The sequence below is a fragment of the Arachis stenosperma genome, chromosome 2, assembly GCF_014773155.1.
Source record: "Arachis stenosperma cultivar V10309 chromosome 2, arast.V10309.gnm1.PFL2, whole genome shotgun sequence".
Classification (NCBI taxonomy): Eukaryota; Viridiplantae; Streptophyta; class Magnoliopsida; order Fabales; family Fabaceae; genus Arachis; species Arachis stenosperma.
Window position 1 is genome coordinate 51,316,220 of NC_080378.1, and position 23,681 is coordinate 51,339,900.

Below are 23,681 nucleotides of genomic sequence, written 5' to 3' on the forward strand. Positions count from 1 at the left end.
AGACTTGACATGGAGATTAAAGAAGAAGAAGCACCACCTCCCATACCCTTGGTGAATGATGAGCGGATAATTTGTACGCTTTTTGGCATTGTTTTTAGTATATTTTTGGTAGTTTTAGTTGAGTTTTTATTATATTTTTATTAGTTTTTAGTTAAAATTCACTTTTCTGGACTTTACTATGAGTTTGTGTGTTTTTCTGTGATTTCAGGTATTTTCTGGCTGAAATTGAGGGACCTGAGCAAAAATCTGATCCAGAGACTGAAAAGGACTGCAGATGCTGTTGGATTCTGACCTCCCTGCACTCGAAGTGGATTTTCTGGAGCTACAGAAGCCCAATTGGCACGCTCTCAACGGCGTTGGAAAGTAGACATCCTGGGCTTTCCAGCAATATATGATAGTCCATACTTTGCCCAAGATTTGATGGCCCAAACCGGCGTTCAAAGTCACCTACAGAAATCCCAGCGTTAAACGCCGGAACTGGCACCTAAATGGGAGTTAAACGCCCAAACTGGCACCAAAATGGGAGTTAAACGCCAAGAAGAGTCTCTACACGAAAATTACTTCATTGCTCAGCCCAAGCACACACCAAGTGGGCCCGGAAGTGGATTTTTATGTCATTTACTCATCTCTGTACACCCTAGGCTACTAGTTCTCTATATATAGGACCTTTTACCATTGTATCTTTCATCTTGGTAGCTATCTTCTAATTTTATGCTATCTTAGATCATTTGGGAGGCTGGCAATTCGGCCATGCCTAGACCTTATACTTATGTATTTTCAACGGTGGAGTTTCTACACACCATAGATTAAGGTGTGGAGCTCTGCTGTACCTCGAGTATTAATGCAATTACTATTGTTCTTCTATTCAATTCCGCTTGTTCTTTGTCCAAGATATCACTTGTTCTTCAACTTGATGAAGGTGATGATTGACGCCCATCACCATTCTCACCCATGAACAAAGTGACTGACAACCACTCTTGTTCTACAAGCATCTGAGGCTTAGTGAATATCTCTTGGATTCTTTAATCGGAATCTTCGTGGTATAGGCAGGACCTGATGGCGGCATTCAAGAGAATCCGGAAGGTCTAAACCTTGTCTGTGGTATTCTGAGTAGGATTCAATGATTGAATGACTGTGACGTGCTTCAAACCTGTAACCTACTGGGCGTTAGTGACAGACGCAAAAGAGGGATTCTATTCCGGTAGGGGAGGGAACCAAACCGGTGATTGGCAGTACTGTGACAGAGTGCGTGCATTAGCTTTCACTGCGAGGATGGGAGGTAGCCATTGACAACGGTGAAACCCTACACGAGCTTGCCATGGAAAGGAGTAAGAAGGATTGGATGAAGACAGTAGGAAAGCAGAGAGACGGAAGGGAAGGCATCTTCATATGCTTGTCTGAAGCTCTTACACCAATGATATACATAAGTATCTCTATCTTTATCTTTATGTTATTTTCGTTCATCATCTATACCCATTTGAGTATGCCTGACTGAGATTTACAAGATGACCATAGCTTGCTTCATACCACCAATCTCCGTGGGATCGACCCTTACTCGCGTAAGGTATTACTTGGACGACCCAGTGCACTTGCTGGTTAGTTGTGCGAAGTTGTAGTGATCACAATTTCGTGCACCAAGTTTTTGGCGCCGTTGCCGGGGATTGTTCTTGTGTATGGACAACTGACGGTTCATCTTGTTGCTTAGATTAGGCATTTATTTTTTTCGAAGTTCTTAAGAATGAATTCTAGTGTTTCAAGGTGATGTTCTTATCATCACCAAAGCTGATTGATTCTCATCAATTTAGCTCTTGAATGCAATGTCCTGCTGAAGCTTGGCCGGCCATGTCTAATTCCTTTAGACTAAAGCTTTAGACTAACATTGCATGATTCCTGGAATTCTCATTAAGAATTTTGATACCTTTATTTTCCTTTTCACTTAATTTTCGAAAAAAAGCACAAAAAAATTACAAAATCATAAAATCCAAAAATATTTCTTGTTTGAGTCTAGAGTCTCATCTTAAGTTTAGTATCAATTGCATGTTTCCGTTCTTATTGCATTCATGCATGTGTCTTCATTAATCTTCAAGTTGTTCTTGATGATTTCCTTGTTTTGATCTTTGAATTCTCTTGACTTGAGTGTTTATGTGTCTCATATGCATTCTCATTAGTGTCAGTAGTATGCAAATTGCTAAGTTTGGTGTCTTGCATGCATTATTATTTGATTTTAGTTGTATTTTGATTATTCCTTATTATTAAAAATCCAAAAATATTTTTAATTTGTGTCTTTTCAAGTCAATAATACAGAGAATTGAAGATTCAGAACATACTGCAGAGGAATCACACAGAAAAAGCTGGGCATTCAAAAATGCCCAGTGAAGAAGACAGACTGGCGTTTAAACGCCAGCCAGGGTGCCTGGCTGGGCGTTTAACGCCCAAAAGGGTAGTAGTTTGGGCGTTAAACGCCAGAATGTGCACATCCTGGGCGTTTAACGCCAGGATGGCACAAGGGGGAAGATTTTGTTTTCAAAATCAATTTTTTTTCAAGTTTTCAAAGTTTTTCAAAATCAAATCTTTTTCAAATCATATCTTTTCAATCAAATGTTTTCAAAATCAATTTCTTTCCTTTTTCAAAGATACTTACTAACAATTAATGATTTGATTGAACATTTTTTGCCTTTTCTGTTGAGGAAGGTTTTATGTTTGAATCATATCTTTTCTTGTTAGGCAAGTCATTAATTTTTAAAATCATATCTTTTAAAATTGTTTTCAAATCATATCTTTTAAAATTGTTTTCAAATCATATCTTTTCAATCACATCTTTTTAAAACCATAACTTTTCAATCAAATCTTTTTAATCACATCTTTTTCAAAATAATTTTCAATCAAATCTTTTTGAGTTCTAATTTCAAAATCTTTTTCAAAAATCATTTTATTTCTTTCCCACTTTCATTTTCGAAAATTAAGTAATGTTTTTCAAAAATATTTTCAAATCTTTCACTTAATTTTCGAAAATTACTTCCCTTCTTCTCACATCCTTCTATTTTGGACTAACACTATCCCTTAATGCAAAATTCGAACTCCATTTTCTTTGATAAGTTCGAATTTTCTACCTCTGTCTTCCATTTTTCTTCCTCTGACACCTCAAGGAATCTCTATACTGTGACATAGAGGATTCCATATTCTCTTGTTTTCTTCTCTTTCTTATGAGCAGGAGCAGAGACAAAGGCATTCTTGTTGAAGCTGACCCTGAACCTGAAAGGACCTTGAAGAAAAAGCTAAGAGAAGCTAAAGCACAACTCTCTTTAAAGGACCTGACCGAATTCTTCAAAGAAGAAGAACACATGGCAGCCGAAAACAACAACAATGCCAACAATGCAAGGAAGGTGCTGGGTGACTTTACTGCACCTACTCCTGATTTCTATGGGAGAAGCATCTCTATCCCTGCCATTGGAGCAAACAACTTTGAGCTTAAGCCTCAATTAGTTTCTCTAATGCAACAGAATTGCAAGTTCCATGGACTTCCAATGGAAGATCCTCATCAGTTTTTAGCTGAGTTCTTGCAATTCTGTGACACAGTCAAGACTAATGGGGTTGACCCTGAGGTCTATAGACTGATGCTATTCCCTTTTGCTGTAAGAGACAGAGCTAGACTATGGTTGGACTCACAACCTAAAGATAGCCTGGACTCTTGGGAAAAGCTAGTCAATGCCTTCTTGGCAAAGTTCTTTCCACCTCAAAAATGGAGTAAGCTTAGAGTGGAAGTCCAAACCTTCAGACAGAAGGATGGAGAATCCCTCTATGAAGCTTGGGAAAGATACAAACAATTAATCAGAAAATGTCCATCTGACATGCTTTCTGAATGGAGCATCATAGGTATTTTCTATGATGGTCTCTCTGAACTATCCAAGATGTCTTTGGATAGCTCTGCTGGAGGATCTCTTCATCTGAAGAAGACGCCTACAGAAGCTCAAGAGCTGATTCAAATGGTTGCAAATAACCAATTCATGTACACTTCTGAAAGGAATCCTGTGAACAATGGGACAAGTCAGAAAGGAGTTCTTGAGATTGATACTCTGAATGCCATTCTGGCTCAGAATAAAATATTGACTCAACAAGTCAATTTGATTTCTCAAAGTCTGTCTGGAATGCAAAATGCACCAAACAGTACTAAGGATGCTTCATCTGAGGAAGAAGCTTATGATCCTGAGAACCCTTCAATGGAAGAGGTGAAGTACCTAGGAGAACCCTATGGAAACACCTATAATTCTTCATGGAGAAATCACCCAAATTTCTCATGGAAGAATCAAGAGAGACCTCAACAAGGTTTCACCAATAATGGTGGAAGAAACAGGTTTAGCAATGGCAAGCCTTTTCCATCATCTTCTTAGCAACAGACAGAGAGTTCTAAGCAAAATACCTCTGACTTAGCAACAATGGTCTCTGATCTAATCAAAACCACTCAAAGTTTCATGACTGAAACAAGGTCCTCCATCAGAAATTTGGAAGGACAAGTGGGTCAGCTGAGCAAGAAAGTTACTGAACTCCCTCCTAGTACTCTCCCAAGTAATACAGAAGAAAATACAAAGGGAGAGTGCAAAGCCATAAACATGGCCGAATATGGAGAGGAAAGAGAGGGGGTGGACGCCACTGAGGAAGACCTCAATGGGCGTGCACCAATCTCCTCTGAGTTCCCCAATGAGGAACCATGGGAATCTGAGGCTCAAAATGAGACCATAGAGATTCCATTGGACTTACTTCTGCCTTTCATGAGCTCTGATGAGTATTCTTCCTCTGAAGAGGATGAGTATGTCACTGAAGAGCAAGTTGCTCAATACCTTGGAGCAATCATGAAGCTAAATGGCAAGTTATTTGGAAATGAGACTTGGGAGAATGAACCTCCTTTGCTCACCAAAGAACTGGATGACTTGTCTAGGCAGAAACTGCCTCAAAAGAGGCAAGATCCTGGGAAGTTTTCTATACCTTGTACCATAGGCACCATGACCTTCAAGAAGGCCTTGTGTGACTTAGGGTCAAGTGTAAACCTCATGCCCCTCTCTGTAATGGAGAAATTAGGGATCTTTGAGGTGCAAGCTGCAAGAATCTCATTAGAGATGGCAGACAATTCAAGAAAACAAGCTCATGGACTTGTAGAGAATGTTTTGGTGAAGATTGAAGACCATTACATCCCTACTGATTTCATAGTCCTAGAGACTGGGAAGTGCATGGATGAATCCATCATCCTTGGCAGACCCTTCCTAGCCACAGCAAAGGCTGTGATTGATGTTGATAGAGGAGAGTTGATCATTCAAGTGAATGGAGAATCCTTGGTGTTTAAGGCCCAAGGACATCCCTCTATCATCATGGAGAGGAAGCATGAAGAGCTTCTCTCAAAACAGAGCCAAGCAGAGCCCCCACAGTCAAACTCTAAGTTTGGTGTTGGGAGGCCACAACCAAACTCTAAGTTTGGTGTTGAACCCCACATTCAAACTCTAAGTTTGGTGTTGGGAGGTTCCAACACGGTTCTGAGTATCTCTGAGGCTCCATGAGAGTCCTCTGTCAAGCTAATGACATTAAAAAAGCGCTTGTTGGGAGGCAACCCAATGTTTTATAGTTAACTATTTTCTTTTGTTATTTATCTTTTTTGTAGGTTGATGATCATAAGAAGTCACAAAAACAATGAAAAAAGCAAAAACAGAATGAAAAACAGGAAGAAAAACAGCACACCCTGGAGGAGAAGAAGCTGGCGTTCAAACGCCAGTAATGCTAGCTGTTGGGCGTTTAACGCCCAGTCTGGCACCATTCTGGGCGTTTAACGCCAGAAAGGGGCACCAGACTGGCGTTAAACGCCAGTAAAGGGCAACAACCTGGCGTTAAACGCCAGGAATGGGCACCAGCCCGGCGTTTAACGCCAGAAATGGCTCAAAACGTGGATTTTGATGCCATTTGGTGCAGGGATGACTTTTCCTTGACACCTAAGGATCTGTGGACCCCACAGGATCCCCATAAACCCCACCACTCTTTCTCTTCTTCTTCACCCATTCACCAATCACCTCAACATCTCTTTCTCTTCACCACTCACATCCATCCTTCATAAACCACTACTTCTTCCTCTTCTGGCCGAACCACAAAGCCATCTCCCTCTCCTCCATTTCTTCTTCTTCTACTCTCTTCTTTCTTCTTTTGCTCGAGGACGAGCAAACCTTTTAAGTTTGGTGTGGTAAAAGCATTGCTTTTTATTTTTCCATAACCATTTATGGCATCCAAAGCCAGTTCAACTGAGAAGGCATGACCTCAAGCCCATCACTAAGAAGAAGATGGAGCAAACAAGAGACCCCTCTCATCAAGAGATCCCTGAGATACCTAAAGGGATGCACTTTCCTCCACAAGACTATTGGGAGCAACTGAACACCTCCCTAGGAGAATTAAGTTCCAACATGGGACAACTAAGGGTGGAGCACCAAGAACATGCCATCCTCCTCCATGAAATTGGAGAAGATCAAAGGATCATGAGAGAGGAGCAACAAAGACAAGGAAGAGACATTGAGGAGCTCAAGCACTCCATAGGATCTTCAAGAGGAAGGAAGAGCCGCCATCACTAAGGTGGACCCGTTCCTTGATTTCTTTGTTCTTTATTCTTCTGTTTTTTCGAATTTTTATGCTTATGTTTATCCATGTTTGTGTCTTATGATCATTAGTGTCTTAGTGTCTATGCCTTAAAGCTGTGAATATGAATCCATCACCTTTCTTAAATGAAAACTGTTTTTATCACAAAAGAACAAGAAGTACAGGATTTCAAATTCATCTTTAAAACTAGCTTAATTAGTTTGATGTGGTGACAATACTTGTTGTTTTCTGAATGTATGCTTAAACAGTGCATATGTCTTTTGAATTTGTGGTTCATGAATGTTAAAATTGTTGGCTCTTGAAAGAATGATGAAAAGGAGACATGTTACTGAGGGTCTGAAAAATCATAAAAATGATTCTTGAAGCAAGAAAAAGCAGTGAATACAAAAAAAAAAGGAAAAGAAGGAGAAAAACAAAAAAAAAGGGAGAAAGAAAAAGAAAAGAAAAAGAAAGAAATAAAGTTGTGATCCAAGGCAAAAAGAGTGTGCTTAAGAACCCTGGACACCTCTAATTGGGGACTTTAGCAAAGCTGAGTCACAATCTGAAAAGGTTCACCCAATTATGTGTCTGTGGCATGTATGTATCCGGTGGTAATACTGGAAGACAGAGTGCTTTGGGCCACAGCCAAGACTCAATAAGTAGCTGTGTTCAAGAATCATCATACTTAACTAGGAGAATCAATAACACTATCTGGATTCGGAGTTCCTAAAGAAGCCAATCATTCTGAATTTCAAAGGATAAAGTGAGATGCCAAAACTGTTCGGAGGCAAAAAGCTACTAGTCCCGCTCATCTAATTTGGAGCTTAGTTTCATTGATAATTTGGAGTCTATAGTATATTCTCTTCTTTTTATCTTATTTGATTTTCAGTTGCTTGGGGACAAGCAACAATTTAAGTTTGGTGTTGTGATGAGCGGATAATTTGTACGCTTTTTGGCATTGTTTTTAGTATGTTTTTGGTAGTTTTAGTTGAGTTTTTATTATATTTTTATTAGTTTTTAGTTAAAATTCACTTTTCTAGACTTTACTATGAGTTTGTGTGTTTTTCTGTGATTTCAGGTATTTTCTGGCTGAAATTGAGAGACCTGAGCAAAAATCTGATCCAGAGACTGAAAAGGACTGCAGATGCTGTTGGATTCTGACCTCCCTGCACTCGAAGTGGATTTTCTGGAGCTACAGAAGCCCAATTGGCACGCTCTCAACGGCGTTGGAAAGTAGACATCCTGGGCTTTCCAGCAATATATGATAGTTCATACTTTGCCCAAGATTTGATGGCCCAAACCGGCGTTCAAAGTCACCTACAGAAATCCCAGCGTTAAACGCCGGAACTGGCACCTAAATGGGAGTTAAACGCCCAAACTGGCACCAAAATGGGAGTTAAACGCCAAGAAGAGTCTCTACACGAAAATTACTTCATTGCTCAGCCCAAGCACACACCAAGTGGGCCCGGAAGTGGATTTTTATGTCATTTACTCATCTCTGTACACCCTAGGCTACTAGTTCTCTATATATAGGACCTTTTACCATTGTATCTTTCATCTTGGTAGCTATCTTCTAATTTTATGCTATCTTAGATCATTTGGGAGGCTGGCCATTCGGCCATGCCTAGACCTTATACTTATGTATTTTCAACGGTGGAGTTTCTACACACCATAGATTAAGGTGTGGAGCTCTGCTGTACCTCGAGTATTAATGCAATTACTATTGTTCTTCTATTCAATTCCGCTTGTTCTTTGTCCAAGATATCACTTGTTCTTCAACTTGATGAAGGTGATGATTGACGCCCATCACCATTCTCACCCATGAACAAAGTGACTGACAACCACTCTTGTTCTACAAGCATCTGAGGCTTAGTGAATATCTCTTGGATTCTTTAATCGGAATCTTCGTGGTATAGGCAGGACCTGATGGCGGCATTCAAGAGAATCCGGAAGGTCTAAACCTTGTCTGTGGTATTCTGAGTAGGATTCAATGATTGAATGACTGTGACGTGCTTCAAACCTGTAACCTACTGGGCGTTAGTGACAGACGCAAAAGAGGGATTCTATTCCGGTAGGGGAGGGAACCAAACCGGTGATTGGCAGTACTGTGACAGAGTGCGTGCATTAGCTTTCACTGCGAGGATGGGAGGTAGCCATTGACAACGGTGAAACCCTACACGAGCTTGCCATGGAAAGGAGTAAGAAGGATTGGATGAAGACAGTAGGAAAGCAGAGAGACGGAAGGGAAGGCATCTTCATATGCTTGTCTGAAGCTCTTACACCAATGATATACATAAGTATCTCTATCTTTATCTTTATGTTATTTTCGTTCATCATCTATACCCATTTGAGTCTGCCTGACTGAGATTTACAAGATGACCATAGCTTGCTTCATACCACCAATCTCCGTGGGATCGACCCTTACTCGCGTAAGGTATTACTTGGACGACCCAGTGCACTTGCTGGTTAGTTGTGCGAAGTTGTAGTGATCACAATTTCGCGCACCAGTGAACAATGAAGAAGAAATTGAATCGGAAGAAAGCTACCAAGAGGAAGAGGTTGAAATTGAAGAAGCTTGCAAAGAGGTGGAAGTTGTCAGAGAAGAGCACAAGGGAGTGGAGCTTGCAAATTCATTAGAAATACCTCTCCCAAGGCCATTACCGTCCAACACAACGTTCAAGTGGGTAAAATTCTTATCCTTGACCATTACCTTCCCACCTGAATATAGGCTACTGGAGACGGATGGTCAACTTAGAACTCTTTGTGGCATTAAGAGTAAGAGGAAGATGGTTAGTGGTGGGCAACACAATCCTAGGTTCATTATGGTTGAAAGCTCAAAGTTTAAATGCAAAAGTTGGTGTAGAACTCAATTGAATGGGTCTAGAAAGATGTTTGGGTACTTATGTGAGAATTTTAAAGCTGAACCACCCGGATGGAATCATGATAATCAACTTGAAGACGGGTGTAGAAACAAGATTTGGGATCCGGGAATATATGAGGATCAATTTTGGGAGCTCAAAGCTTGTGAAGAACTCCACCAAAGCTTGAGGATTTTAATTGGAATAGATAGTGCTTAATGGAAGTCCAAGCATTGGTGGAAGTTTCAGGATGAGTTCATGCACAAGCCGCCATGACAAGGAGCTCACCAAATGTCCAACTTAAGGACTTTAACTAAAAGTGCTAGGTGGGAGACAACCCACCATGGTATGATCGTTCCTTTTTCAATTATAATTTTATTTAGTTTTGTTTATTTTTAAGTTTTATTTTATTTTATTGAACCTGGAATTATTCATAACATCTGCATCAGCATTTGCATACTGCATTCTACATTTTGCGTAAAAAAAGAAAGCATGCGACGCGACAGTGTCGCTGACGCGTCCGTGTCGCAGGTGCATTAGAAAGAAAAGAAAAGTGAACAAAGAGTCACGCAAAAATGTGGCTGGAGGCGTGCCTTAGGCACAAATATGCCCATGCGACCGCGTGCACCATGTGTCCGCGTCATGTGCGACAAAGCCTCCCCACACGTCCGCGTCACCCACGCGAATGCGTGACCCTGTAAAATCGACGTAGATGGGTGCATGGTAGAGAGTTATGATGGAGTAGGGCTGGACTCGTGCTGGAAGCACAAGCCCTACCACACGAACGCGTGCCTCACGCATTCGCGTCATTTTTCAAAAATAGTCATTCACGCAATCGCGTCACCCAGATTTTTGGCAAAATGAGTTTGAAACAGAGAGTTGTGCAAACGCGAGGCTGCACTCGCGCCAATTGCATAAATCAGGCCACGCGATCGCGTGACCACGCGTCCGCCTCACCTGACCTTTTCGCAAACTACGCGACCGTGTCACTCACGCGTCCACGTCGCCTGCGCCGTACAACTTATCTAGATCAGCACCAATTATCTTATCTTTTCTTTTCTAATCCTAATTTCTTCTATCTTTTCTTCTTTCTTCTTTCTTTCTTACTTTTCTCTCCTCCCTTCTCATCCCTATTCTCTTTCGCTTTCTTCTACTTAATTTATTTGCATACTTTCATTCATCTTTTAATTACTGTATTTAATTATTTTTCTTTCTTCTTAATTTTCTTTTTAGCATAATTATCTATGGTCTTTATTTCTTTCTTTTTCATGCATTTTTATGTTGGTGTTAGAACTTTATTTGGGTCTTATACTATTGCTTGTGGATTATTATGGAGTTGTTTGACAATTCATATTAATTGTTTGTTGAATGCTTGCATGTTCCAATTTCATTCTTCCTCTATCATATTAAACATGCATACTAAGCATTTGTGAAAAAGCTCGTATGGCATTGTGCATTCTTCATTATTCTATCCTTCTACTCTAATGCCTGTTTTTCACAAAAACTTTTTCATATTTTATTAATTAATTATAATTGTCAATACCAACGTGATTGTCGGTTTGTTACGAGTAATAATACATTTTTAATTTTTTATGCTTGATCTATGCTACTCATGCCTTTGCCGGCATGCTAATAAACATCTTGCATCCAATACTTACCATGCCTTGCTATATTTCCATTGATGAACCGATCACATGGAATCGCGACCATATCTTTCGTTCACTATTTTCCTTACCTGGGCATCAATTAATACTTGCACTGTCCTCTTCCTTGCTCTAACCCTTGGACTTACCTGCTACTTCTCTTCCCCCTTTCAGGATGGCCACCAAAAAAGGGTAAAGAGAAAGCCTCTAACAAGCGACTGGCGAAGAGCGGAACGAAAGGAGCACCGGCTGAGGAAACACTGACGATTGGATTTTTGACGGTTTAGAATTTCACAAATGAATTCTCGTTGCAAGTATAGTCTCTAAACCAATCGCTAATCCTTTCATACAAAAAGTTGTTTGTCACTAAAACAAACCCCTAAATTTATAAACCGAAGTATTGGACCTCGGGTCGTTCTCCCTAGGAATTACAATAAAGTGTCTTGTTATTGGTTTGAGTTGTTTTGGGGTTTTGGATAAGAGACATGAAAGTAAATGGCAATGAAAATAAACTAACAACTATAAAAGGCTCTTGGCAAGGTATGAGAACTAGAAGTTCTATCCTAATTATCCTCTTCAATTGTGATGAGAATTGTTCATTGCTACCACTTAGTTAACCCTTACTAAAGAAAGAAAAGTCAAGTGGATGAATTGACTTGAGCCACAAGTCCTAGCCAACTCCCAAGGAAAGACTAGCTTTAGTACACTCCAAACCAATAAGCAATCTCTCCAATTACCAATCAACAAAGGGATTAGATAACTCAAGTGTCACTAATTACTCTACCTAGGCCAAGAGGAACAAAATCTATACTATATCTAGAATAGGCATTTCAACAAACACATAAAAGGCAATAAAAGTAAACAACATAAATTGCAAGAATTAAAGAGAGATCTAACTACAAAGGCATGAAATCAACAATAGAAAAGCAAAGAAGAACAATTATTATGAATTACCTCTTATTGAATTGAAAGAGAAATGGAAGGAACAATACTAGATCTACAACAAAATATAAGAACAACATAAAGGAAATTACAACAAAAGAGTAAAAGAAGAAGAATGTGGCAACAAAGAATTGAGAGATAGAAGTAGAAGAAAGCAAAGATTAAAATCTAGATCTAAGAACTAAACCTAATCCTAATCCTAATTCTAGAGAGAAGTGAGAGCTTCTCTCTCTAGAAACTACTTCTAACTAATCCTAATGTGTGTGTAAAAATGAATGGAATCCCCTTTTCTCTTTAATCCTTGGCTTTAAATAGCATCTTTGGCGCCAAAGTTGGTTGGGATTGGGCCCCACAACCCTTCAGAATTCGTTGGCCACGTTTTCATTAAAAAATCATAAACCAACACCGACGCGTACGCGCACAGCACGCGTACGCGTCCATGAAGTGATTCGCAGGTGCGCGCAAGCGCCAGGTGCGCGCGCGCGTCCATGGGCGAGTTCAACTTCTTTGACTTTTCATGATTTCTCCACTTTGCATGCTTTCCCTCTTCACTCCTTTGATCCATTCCTAGCCCTTTTCAATCTGAAATCACTAACAAACATATCAAGGCATCTAGTGGAATCAAAGGGAGATTAGAACCATCAAATTAAGGGTTGAAAAGCATGTTTTCACATCTAAGCACAAATGAGGAGACAATCATAAAACCATGCTATTTCAACGGATAAATGAGGGTAAAAGGTATTAAAATCTCTTAGAATCAATGCAAGACAAACCGTCAAAATGGGGTTTGTCAAACACAACCCCTGCCCACCTGCACATCTTTGCATGCACTGAGGACGGTGCAATCTTTAAGTGTGGGGAGGTCGATACCAATCTTCATAGGTTAGTTACCTTCTTCTCAACACCAATGTTTTATTTTCTTTGTTTGTTCATTGTTGCATTTGCATGTTTGTTTGATTTTGTGCATATTTTACCACTTGGTTGAAGTAATATTTTCTTTTTCAAGAAACTTTTTATAGCATTTCACTAATTTGAATTAAACTTTTTGAAAAATTTGTTTGAAGAAATTTTATTTTGGAACATGGTTTAGAGCTCGAACACACGAAAAACCGTGAGATTTTGAGCCTATTTGATTGGTTGTATTTTATCAACCAATATTTTATTTTTGGTGTGTGTTGTTCTCTCTAAAATTGTGATCTATATCTTGCTTAATTCTATATTTCCATTGTTTAATGTATGCATGCACTTATGTGATTGAGGCCTTGTTTCACTCAGCTTACATACCCATATGGCCTTACCCTTTCATTATCCTTTGCAAACCAAATTTGAGCCTATTGTATCCCATTTGTTCCTTATTTTACCACATCACTAACTCTAAGCGGAAAACAATATTGTCCTTAATTTGAATCCTTGGTTAGCTTAGACTAGTGAGAGTGCTTATGATTTAAGTGTGGGGAAATTGGGTTTGGAAATATTTGGTTTGAGAATTGAGTATGTTAGAATTTTTCTGAAAATGTGAAAGAATGTTGAGAATATGTTCATGCATTCAATACCTTAATCATATGCCTTGAGAAAAGCAAAAGAAAGAAAAATTATGGAAAAAAAAAGAGAAAAAAAATAATAACAATAAAATAAAAAAATAAAAATAAAATAAATAGAAAAAAGAAAAAAAGCAAATAATAAAAGTGGACAAAATGCCCCAAAGTAAATGGTGAAAGCAATGCATATGTACCGTACTCGAAATTAGGATGCATAAATATGTGGAAAACATGGTTAATGGATAGTTAGGTTTTGTATTTCGATTACATGGATTGTCCTAAGTTAGGTGAAAAGTTTAGGTTAATTAAGGATTCAGATTTTAGTCCACTTGACCAAATACAATCCTACCTTTACCCTAACCCCATTACAACCCTTAAAAGACCTCTTGATATGTGTATTTTGTGCATTAAATTTTTGTTGATTGTTAGATGAAGAGCAAGCCTTAGAAAGCAGGATTAGTAGAGAATTGAGAGATCGAACCTTAAACACCTGAGCGATTAGAGTGTATACACTTCCAGTGAGGGTTCGATGCTCGATTCTTTGTTCCCTGCTTTCATGAGCTATTTTCTTCTTGAAAGTCATTTGTACTTTATTTTGTGATTTGAATTAGTGAAATCTAGTTCATATTTGTTCTTGAAAGATTTATTTACTTTTTCACCAGGTAGGTAGAATCATTTTAGCATGTAGTTGCATTCATATACTGGTATGCGAAATTGTGATCACTACTTTTCCAAATAATCCCTAGTAATGGCTCCAAAGACTTGGTGCTCAATACCATGGCATAAACACAACTTCGCACAACTAACCAGCAAGTGCACTGGGTCGTCCAAGTAATAAACCTTACGCGAGTAAGGGTCGATCCCACGGAGATTGTTGGTATGAAGCAAGCTATGGTCACCTTGTAAATCTTAGTCAGGCAGACTCAAATGGGTATAGATGAAATATGAATAAAACATAAAGATAGAGATACTTATGTATATCATTGGTAAGAGCTTCAGATAAGCGTATGAAAATGCTTTGTCCCTTCCGTCTCTCTGCTTTCCTACTGTCTTCATCCAATCCTTCTTACTCCTTTCCATGGCAAGCTTATGCAAGGGTTTCACCGTTGTCAGTGGCTACCTCCCATCCTCTCATTGGAAATGTTCAACGCACCCTGTCACGGCACGGCTATCCATCTGTCGGTTCTCAATCAGGCCGGAATAGAATCCAGTGATTCTTTTGCGTCTGTCACTAACGCCCCGCCCTCAGGAGTTTGAAGCACGTCACAGTCATTCAATCATTGAATCCTACTCAGAATACCACAGACAAGGTTAGACCTTCCGGATTCTCTTGAATGCCGCCATCAGTTCTTGCTTATACCACGAAGACTCTGATCTCACGGAATGGCTGGCTCGGTTGTCAGGCGAGCGCTCGGTTGTCAGGCGATCAACCATGCATCGTGTATCAGGAATCCAAGAGATATTCACCCAATCTAAGGTAGAACGGAGGTGGTTGTCAGTCACACGTTCATAGGTGAGAATGATGATGAGTGCCACGGATCATCACATTCATCAAGTTGAAGAACAAATGATATCTTGGAACAAGAACAAGCTGAATTGAATAGATGAACAATAGTAATTGCATTAATACTCGAGGTACAGCAGAGCTCCACACCTTAATCTATGGTGTGTAGAAACTCCACCGTTGAAAATACATAAGAACAAGGTCTAGGCATGGCCGTGAGGCCAGCCTCCCAAAGAGGGTTCAATCATAAAAACATGATCAAAAGATCCTAAGATTGAAAGATAAAAATACAATAGTAAAAGGTCCTATTTATAGAGAACTAGTAGCTTAAGAATGAGTAAATGACATAAAAATCCACTTCCGGGCCCACTTGGTGTGTGCTTGGGCTGAGCATTGAAGCATTTTTGTGTAGAGACTCTTCTTGGAGTTAAATGCCAGCTTTTGTGCCAGTTTGGGCGTTTAACTCCCACTTTGGTGCCAGTTCCGGCGTTTAACGCTGGGAATTCTGAGGGTGACTTTGAACGCCGGTTTGGGCCATCAAATCTTGGGCAAAGTATGGACTATCATATATTGCTGGAAAGCCCAGGATGTCTACTTTCCAACGACGTTGAGAGCACTCCAATTGGGCTTCTGTAGCTCCAGAAAATCCACTTCGAGTGCAGGGAGGTCAGAATCTAACAGCATCTGCAGTCCTTTTCAGTCTCTAAATCAGATTTTTGCTCAGGTCCCTCAATTTCAGCCAGAAAATACCTGAAATCACAGAAAAACACACAAACTCATAGTAAAGTCCAGAAAAGTGAATTTTAACTAAAAACTAATAAAAATATACTAAAAACTCAACTAAATATACTAAAAACATACTAAAAACAATGCCAAAAAGCGTACAAATTATCCGCTCATCACAACACCAAACTTAAATTGTTGCTTGTCCCCAAGCAACTGAAAATCAAATAAGGTAAAAAAGAAGAGAATATGCAATGAATTCCAAAAACATCTATGAAGATCAGTATTAATTAGATGAGCGGGGCTTTTAGCTTTTTGCCTCTGAACAGTTTTGGCATCTCACTCTATCCTTTGAAATTCAGAATGATTGGCTTCTTTAGGAACTCAGAATCCAGATAGTGTCATTGATTCTCCTAGTTAAGTATGATGATTCTTGAACACAGCTACTTTATGAGTCTTGGCCGTGGCCCAAAGCACTCTGTCTTCCAGTATTACCACCGGATACATACATGCCACAGACATATAATTGGGTGAACCTTTTTAGATTGTGACTCAGCTTTGCTAGAGTCCCCAATTAGAGGTGTCCAGGGTTCTTAAGCACACTCTTTTTGCCTTGGATCACAACTTTATTTCTTTCTTTTTTTCTTTCTTTTTCTCTTTTTCCCCTTTTTTTCGTTTTTTTTTTCTCCTTCCTTTTTTTTCTTTTGTATTCACTGCTTTTTCTTGCTTCAAGAATCATTTTTATGATTTTTCAGATCCTCAGTAACATGTCTCCTTTTTCATCATTCTTTCAAGAGCCAACATTCATGAACCACAAATTCAAAAGACATATGCACTGTTTAAGCATACATTCAGAGAACAAAAGTTTTGCCACCACATCAAAATAATTAATCTGTTATAAAATTCAAAATTCATGCAATTCTTCTCTTTTTCAATTAAGAACATTGTTTATTTAAGAAAGGTGATGGATTCATAGGACATTCATAACTTTAAGGCATAGACACTAAGACACTAATGATCATAAGACACAAACATGGATAAACATAAGCATGAAAATTCGAAAAACAAAAAATAAAGAACAAGGAGATTAAAGAACGGGTCCACCTTAGTGATGGCGGCTTGTTCTTCCTCTTGAGAATCTTATGGAGTGCTTGAGCTCCTCAATGTCTCTTCCTTGTCTTTGTTGCTCCTCTCTCATGATTCTTTGATCTTCTCTAATTTCATGGAGGAGGATGGAATGTTCTTGATGCTCCACCCTTAGTTGTCCCATGTTGGAACTCAACTCTCCTAGGGAGGTGTTAATTTGCTCCCAATAGTCTTGTGGAGGAAAGTGCATCCCTTGAGAAATCTCAGGGATCTCATGATGAGAGGGGTCTCTTGTTTGCTCCATCCTTTTCTTAGTGATGGGCTTGTCCTCATCAATGAGGATGTCTCCCTCTATGTCAACTCCAACTGAATAACAGAGGTGACAAATGAGATGAGGGAAGGCTAACCTTGCCAAGGTAGAGGACTTGTCCGCCACCTTATAGAGTTCTTGGGCTATAACCTCATGAACTTCTACTTCTTCTCCAATCATGATGCTATGAATCATGATGGCCCGGTCTAGAGTAACTTCGGACCGGTTGCTAGTGGGAATGATTGAGCGTTGGATAAACTCCAACCATCCTCTAGCCACAGGCTTGAGGTCATGCCTTCTTAATTGAACCGGCTTCCCTCTTGAATCTCTCTTCCATTGGACGCCCTCTTCACAAATGTCAGTGAAGACTTGGTCCAACCTTTGATCAAAGTTGACCCTTCTTGTGTAAGGATGTTCATCTCCTTGCATCATGGGCAAGTTGAATGCCAACCTCACATTTTCCGGACTAAAAACCAAGTATTTCCCCCGAACCATTGTAAGCCAATTCTTTGGATCCGGGTTCATACTTTGATCATGGTTCTTGGTGATCCATGCATTGGCATAGAACTCTTGAACCATTAAGATTCCGACTTGTTGAATGGGGTTGGTAAGAACTTCCCAACCTCTTCTTCGGATCTCATGTCGGATCTCCGGATATTCACTCTTTTTGAGTGAAAAAGGGACCTCGGGGATTACTTTCTACAAGGCCACAACTTCATAGAAGTGGTCTTGATGCACCCTTGAGATGAATCTCTCCATCTCCCATGACTCGGAGGAGGAAGCTTTTGCCTTCCCTTTCCTCTTTCTAGAGGTTTCTCCGGCCTTGGATGCCATAAATGGTTATGGAAAAACAAAAAGCAATGCTTTTACCACACCAAAATTAAAAAGTTTGCTCGTCCTCGAGCAAAAGAAGAAAGAAGAGAGTAGAAGAAGAAGAAATGAGAAAGAAGGGAATGGCTTTGTGTTCGGCCACAAGGGGGAGAAGTGGTGGGTAGGGTGTGTGAAAATGAAGGTGTGAAGAAGGGTTTATATAGGAGTGGGGGAAGGGTGATGTTCGGCTATGTATGGGTGGGTTTGGGTGGGAAAGTGGTTTGAATTTGAAGGGTGAAGTAGGTGGGGTTTTATGAAGGATGGATGTGAGTGGTGAAGAGAAAGATGGGATTTGATAGGTGAAGGGTTTTTGGGGAAGAGGTGTTGAGGTGATTGGTGAATGGGTGAAGAAGAGAGAGAGTGGTAGGGTAGGTGGGGATCCTGTGGGGTCCACAGATCCTGAGGTGTCAAGGAAAAGTCATCCCTGCACCAAATGGCAAGCAAAATTGTGTTTTGAGCCAATTCTGGCGTTAAACGCCGGGCTGGTGCCCATTTCTGGCGTTTAACGCCAGGTTCTTGCCCTTTCCTGGCGTTTAACGCCAGTCTGGTGCCCCTTTCTGGCGTTAAATGCCTATAATGGTGCCAGACTGGGCGTTAAACGCCCAACAGCTAGCCTTACTGGCGTTTAAACGCCAGCACGCTCTCCTCCAGGGTGTGCTATTTTTCTTCCTGTTTTTCTTTCTGTTTTTGCTTTTTCAATTGATTTTGTGACTTCTCATGATCATCAACCTACAAAAATCATAAAATAACAAAGGGAAATAGATAAAATATATCATTGGGTTGCCTCCCAACAAGCGCTTCTTTAATGTCAGTAGCTTGACAGAGGGCTCTCATGGAGCCTCACAAATGCTCAGAGCAATGTTGTAACCTCCCAACACCAAACTTAGAGTTTGAAGGTGGGGGTTCAACACCAAATTTAGAGTTTGGTTGGGGCCTCCCAACACCAAACTTAGAGTTTTACTGTGGGGGCTCTGTTTGGCTCTGTTTTGAGAGAAGCTTTTCATGCTTCCTCTCCATGATGACAGAGGGGTATCCTTGAGCCTTAAACACAAAGGATTCTTCATTCACTTGAATGATCAACTCACCTCTATCAACATCAATCACAGCCTTTGCTGTGGCTAAGAAGGGTCTGCCAAGGATGATGGATTCATCCATGCACTTCCCAGTCTCTAGGACTATGAAATCAGTAGGGATGTAATGGTCTTCAACTTTTACCAAAACATCTTCTACAAGTCCATGAGCTTGTTTCCTTGAGTTGTCTGCCATCTCTAGTGAGATTCTTGCAGCTTGTACCTCAAAGATCCCTAGCTTCTCCATTACAGAGAGAGGCATGAGGTTTACACTTGACCCTAGGTCACACAAGGCCTTCTTGAAGGTCATGGTGCCTATGGTACAAGGTATTGAAAACTTCCCAGGATCTTGTCTCTTTTGAGGTAATTTCTGCCTAGACAAGTCATCTAGTTCTTTGGTGAGCAAAGGGGGTTCATCCTCCCAAGTCTCATTTCCAAATAACTTGTCATTTAGCTTCATGATTGCTCCAAGGTATTTAGCAACTTGCTCTTCAGTGACATACTCATCCTCTTCAGAGGAAGAATACTCATCAGAGCTCATGAATGGCAGAAGTAAGTCCAGTGGAATCTCTATGGTCTCATTTTGAGCCTCAGATTCCCATGGTTCCTCATTGGGGAACTCATTGGAGGCCGGTAGACGTCCATTGAGGCCTTCCTCAGTGGCGTTCACTGCCTCTCCTTCCTCTCCAAATTCGGCCATGTTGATGGCCTTGCACTCTCCTTTTGGATTTTCTTCTGTATTGCTTGGGAGAGTACTAGGAGGGAGTTCAGTAATTCTCTTGCTTAGCTGACCCACTTGTGCCTCCAAGTTTCTAATGGAGGACCTTGTTTCAGTCATGAAACTTTGAGTGGTTTTGATTAGATCAGAGACCATGGTTGCTAAGTCAGAGGTATTCTGCTTAGAACTCTCTGTCTGTTGCTGAGAAGATGATGGAAAAGGCTTGCTATTGCTAAACCTGTTTCTTCCACCATTATTGTTGTTGAAACCTTGTTGAGGTCTCTGTTGATCCTTCCATGAGAAATTTGGATGATTTTTCCATGAAGGATTATAGGTGTTTCCATAGGGTTCTCCCATGTAATTTACCTCTTCCATTGAAGGGTTCTCAAGATCATAAGCTTCTTCTTCAGATGAAGCTTCCTTAGTACTGCTTGGTGCATTTTGCATTCCAGACAGACTTTGAGAGATCATATTGACCTGTTGAGTCAATATTTTGTTCTGAGCCAATATGGCATTCAGAGTGTCAATCTCAAGAACTCCTTTCTTCTGATTAGTCCCATTGTTCACAGGATTCCTTTCAGAAGTGTACATGAATTGGTTATTTGCAACCATTTCAATCAGCTCTTGAGCTTCTGTAGGCGTCTTCTTCAGATGAAGAGATCCTCCAGCAGAACTATCCAAAGACATCTTGGACAGTTCAGAGAGACCATTATAGAAAATACCTATGATGCTCCATTCAGAAAGCATATCTGAAGGACACTTTCTGATTAATTGTTTGTATCTTTCCCAAGCTTCATAGAGGGATTCTCCTTCCTTCTGTCTGAAGGTTTGGACTTCCACTCTAAGCTTACTCAATTTTTGAGGTGGAAAGAACTTTGCCAAGAAGGCATTGACTAGCTTTTCCCAAGAGTCCAGGCTTTCTTTAGGTTGAGAGTCCAACCATATTCTAGAGCAAAAGGGAATAGCATAAGTCTGTAGACCTCAGGGTCAACCCCATTAGTCTTGACAGTGTCACAGATTTGCAAGAACTCAGCTAAGAACTGATGAGGATCTTCCAATGGAAGTCCATGGAACTTGCAATTCTGTTGCATTAGAGAAACTAATTGAGGCTTAAGCTCAAAGTTGTTTGCTCCAATGGCAGGGATAGAGATGCTTCTCCCATAGAAGTCGGGAGTAGGTGCAGTAAAGTCACCCAGCACCTTCCTTGCATTGTTGGCATTGTTGTTGTTTTCGGCTGCCATGTGTTCTTTTTCTTTGAAGATTTCTGTTAGGTCTTCTACAGAGAGTTGTGCCTTAGCTTCTCTTAACTTTCGCTTCAGAGTCCTTTCAGGTCCAGGATCAGCCTCAACAAGAATGCTTTTGTCCTTGCTCCTGCTCATAAGAAAGAGAAGAGAACAAGAAAATATGGAATCCTCTATGTCACAGTATAGAGATTCCTTGAGGTGTCAGAGAAAAAGAAAAATGGAAGACAGAGGTAGAAAATTCGAACTTATCAAAGAAGATGGAGTTCGAATTTTGCATTAAGGAATAGTGTTAGTCCATAAATAGAAGGATGTGAGAAGAAGGGAAGTAATTTTCGAAAATTAAGTAAAAGATTTTAAAAACATTTTGAAAAACACTAATTAATTTTCGAAAACCAAGAGTGGGAAAGAGATCAAGTGATTTTTGAAAAAGATTTTGAAATTAGAAATCAAAAAGATTTGATTGAAAACTATTTTGAAAAAGATGTGGTTAAGAAGATATGATTGGTTTTTAAAAAGAAGTGATTGAGAAGATATGATTTGAAAAACATTTTAAAAAGATTTGATTTTAAAAATTAATGACTTGTCTAACAAGAAAAGATATGATTCAAACATAAAACCTTTCTCAACAGAAAAGGTAACATAATTGAAATGTTGAATCAAATCATTAATTGTTAGCAAGTAACTTTGAAAATAGAAAGAAATTGGTTTTGAAAAAGATTTGATTGAAAATATATGATTTGAAAAAGATTTGGTTTTGAAAAACTTTGAAAACTTGAAAAAATTTGCATTAAAAACAGAATCTTCCCTCCTGTGCCATCCTGGCGTTAAACGCCCAGAATGGTGCACATTCTGGCGTTTAACGCCCAAAACTCTACCCTTTTGGGCGTTAAACGCCCAGCCAGGCACCCTGGCTGGCGTTTAAACGCCAGTCTGTCTTCTTCACTGGGCATTTTTGAATGCCCAGCTTTTTCTGTATAATTCCTCTGCAGTATGTTCTGAATCTTCAATTCTCTGTATTATTGACTTGAAAAGACACAAATTAAAAATATTTTTGGATTTTTAATAATGAGGAATAATCAAAATGCAACTAAAATCAAATAACAATGCATGCAAGACACCAAACTTAGCAGTTTGTATACTATTGACACTAACAAAATGAGAATGCACATGAGAAATAACAAAACACTCAAGTCAATAGAATTCAAAGATCAAAACAAGGAAATCATCAAGAATAACTTGAAGATTAATGAAGACACATGCATAAATTTGAAAAATGCAAGAAGAACATAAACATGCAATTGACACCAAACTTAAAATGAGACACTAGACTTAAACAAGAAACATAAAATATTTTGGGTTTTTTTATTATTTTGAAAATTTTTTTGGATTTTTCGAAAATTAAGTGGAAGAAGAAAATAAAGGTTTCAGAATTCTTAATTTGAATTCCAGGAATCATTGCAATGCTAGTCTAAGACTCCGGTCCAGGAATTAGACATGGCTTCACAGCCAGCCAAGCTTTCAAAGAAAGCTTCGGTCCAAAACACTAGACATGGCCAATGGCCAGCCAAGCCTTAGCAGATCATTGCTCCAATAGCAAGATTGATAGAAATCAACAAGCTCTTGTGGTGATAAGTTGAAACCTCGGTCATATAAGATTAGACATGGCCTCACAGCCAGCCAGATTTCAACAGATCATCATGAAACTCTAGAATTCATTCTTAAGAACTCTGAAAAAAAATACCTAATCTAAGCAACAAGATGAACCGTCAGTTGTCCATACACGAAACAATCCCCGGCAACGGCGCCAAAAACTTGGTATGCGAAATTGTGATCACTACTTTTCCAAATAATCCCTAGTAATGGCTCCAAAGACTTGGTGCTCAATACCATGGCATAAACACAACTTCGCACAACTAACCAGCAAGTGCACTGGGTCGTCCAAGTAATAAACCTTACGCGAGTAAGGGTCGATCCCACGGAGATTGTTGGTATGAAGCAAGCTATGGTCACCTTGTAAATCTTAGTCAGGCAGACTCAAATGGGTATAGATGAAATATGAATAAAACATAAAGATAGAGATACTTATGTATATCATTGGTAAGAGCTTCAGATAAGCGTATGAAGATGCTTTGTCCCTTCCGTCTCTCTGCTTTCCTACTGTCTTCATCCAATCCTTCTTACTCCTTTCCATGGCAAGCTTATGCAAGGGTTTCACCGTTGTCAGTGGCTACCTCCCATCCTCTCATTGGAAATGTTCAACGCACCCTGTCACGGCACGGCTATCCATCTGTCGGTTCTCAATCAGGCCGGAATAGAATCCAGTGATTCTTTTGCGTCTGTTACTAACGCCCCGCCCTCAGGAGTTTGAAGCACGTCACAGTCATTCAATCATTGAATCCTACTCAGAATACCACAGACAAGGTTAGACCTTCCGGATTCTCTTAAATGCCGCCATCAGTTCTTGCCTATACCACGAAGACTCTGATCTCACGGAATGGCTGGCTCGGTTGTCAGGCGAGCGCTCGGTTGTCAGGCGATCAACCATGCATCGTGTATCAGGAATCCAAGAGAT

The 23,681-nt window shown here is 39.8% G+C and overlaps 2 non-coding genes across 2 annotated transcripts; one reads left to right on the forward strand and one right to left on the reverse strand.

Annotated features, from left to right (window-relative positions):
- Positions 1–3,746: 3,746 nt before the first annotated feature.
- On the reverse strand, positions 3,747–3,850 carry LOC130963742 (small nucleolar RNA R71). Its single transcript, XR_009079862.1, has one exon. It is a non-coding gene; the product is annotated as a small nucleolar RNA R71 (small nucleolar RNA).
- A 16,756-nt stretch (positions 3,851–20,606) lies between these two features.
- On the forward strand, positions 20,607–20,714 carry LOC130964558 (small nucleolar RNA R71). The gene has a single exon (XR_009080647.1). It is a non-coding gene; the product is annotated as a small nucleolar RNA R71 (small nucleolar RNA).
- Positions 20,715–23,681: the final 2,967 nt, after the last annotated feature.